Source organism: Suncus etruscus, chromosome 2, assembly GCF_024139225.1.
Source record: "Suncus etruscus isolate mSunEtr1 chromosome 2, mSunEtr1.pri.cur, whole genome shotgun sequence".
In the NCBI taxonomy this organism is placed as follows: domain Eukaryota; kingdom Metazoa; phylum Chordata; class Mammalia; order Eulipotyphla; family Soricidae; genus Suncus; species Suncus etruscus.
The window spans coordinates 18,446,287-18,447,884 of NC_064849.1; positions in this window are offsets into that span (position 1 = coordinate 18,446,287).

A 1,598-nucleotide genomic window follows, 5' to 3' on the forward strand; every position below is an offset into this window, starting at 1 on the left:
GCCATCTGCCACACACTGCAAATGCCAGCCGGCTTCCTCCTGGCACTCAAGGCTCTGTGGAGCCTTCCTGCCCATCATCAGGTGGTTATTTACTTGAAGAATCAAATCTTCTTATTAACACAAGCAAAACATAATTAGAAAAATCTGTTCCAAAACCAGCCAGCTTCCTCAGCCAAATGCAAATGGCTTGGGAGTGAGCCCTGCCAGGAACCGTGCCTCCTTCCGTGGTGTCTGTAATGAACTAAGTCTCATCCAGAGCTGCCGGCCTCACTCTGTACCCAATGTGGCTCAGATACCATCCATGTCTGTCTGAAAGAGTGACCGTTGAAAGATTTTCCCCACTATTGCAACCAGCTGTGCTTACTGTTTCTACTCTTTTGTTGTTGTTGTTGTGTGATTTTAGGGGGCCCTAAGCAATGTTTAGGAGCACTTGGGGGTCACTCTCAGGGGACTTGGCCAATCTGGCCAGTCCACTTAGTGCTCTGGAATAGTTGTGCTAAAGGCCAGAGTAATCTCTATGGTGTTGGGGCCATCAGGAGATACACTCAGCTGTGCTCAGAGCCATGCAGTACTGGAGACCACACTTGAAGTTTGGTATGTACCCCTCACTCCTGCTCCATCTCCTGATCCCCATTTTGGCCTTTTAGGGTTTTTTTTTTTTTTTTTTTTTTTTTTTGGTTTTTGGGTCACACCCGGCAGCGCTCACGGTAAGTTACTCCTGGCTCTGTGCTCAGAAATCACTCCTGGTAGTCTCGGGGAACCATATGGGATGTTGGGACTCGAACCATCATCCTTCTGCATGCAAGGCAAATGCCCTACTTCCATGCTATCTCTTCGGCCCCTAGGGTTTTTTTTTTGTTTGTTTGTTTGTTTTGAATCACATCCAGTAGTGTTCATAGCTTACTTCTAGCTTTCTACTCGGGGATCTCTTCAAGTGGGACTCAGAGGACCATATGGGATGCTGGTGATTAAACTTGGTCAGCTCTGTACAAAGCAAGCAACATACCTGCTGTACTATCACTCTGACCAAGTATTATTTCATTCTGCCCACACTCCTCCCCATCTCATCTTGTCCCTTCTCAGTTTCTGTGTCTAAAGGCTGATACCCCTCCCCCTCCCAACATAGTATTGCCCTGACACTCCAACCTCTGCTTGGATTAGGTCAATAGAAAAATCTTTGGTAGAACTTCTGAGTGATAAAGAGATCCCTGTTTCTTTACTGACTGCTCCTTCCAACACTGGGCCCTCTGCTGGGCTTCAGCAACTTCCTATGTGAAGTGGCACCTTCCTGCTACACCCACTCAGATCTAAAGGAAGGGGAGGGCTCCATACCTGGGGTTCAGTGTCCTGTGATGGTTTTGCCTTCTAAGTTCTGATTTGTTCCACAAGATTTTTCCTGAGTGTACCTGTAGTATTAATTAATTAAGGATGGAGCAGGAAGGCGATGGATGGAGGCCTTTCTCCTTAGGCCCCAGCCACGTGGCTTCATCCCCCATGAACCGGCAGGTCTGGGGTCCAGGAAAGCGACGGGTATTGAACTCACTCACAGGCAGGCATCAGGAAGCATCAACTTTATTCATGCCCTATTCACCACATGT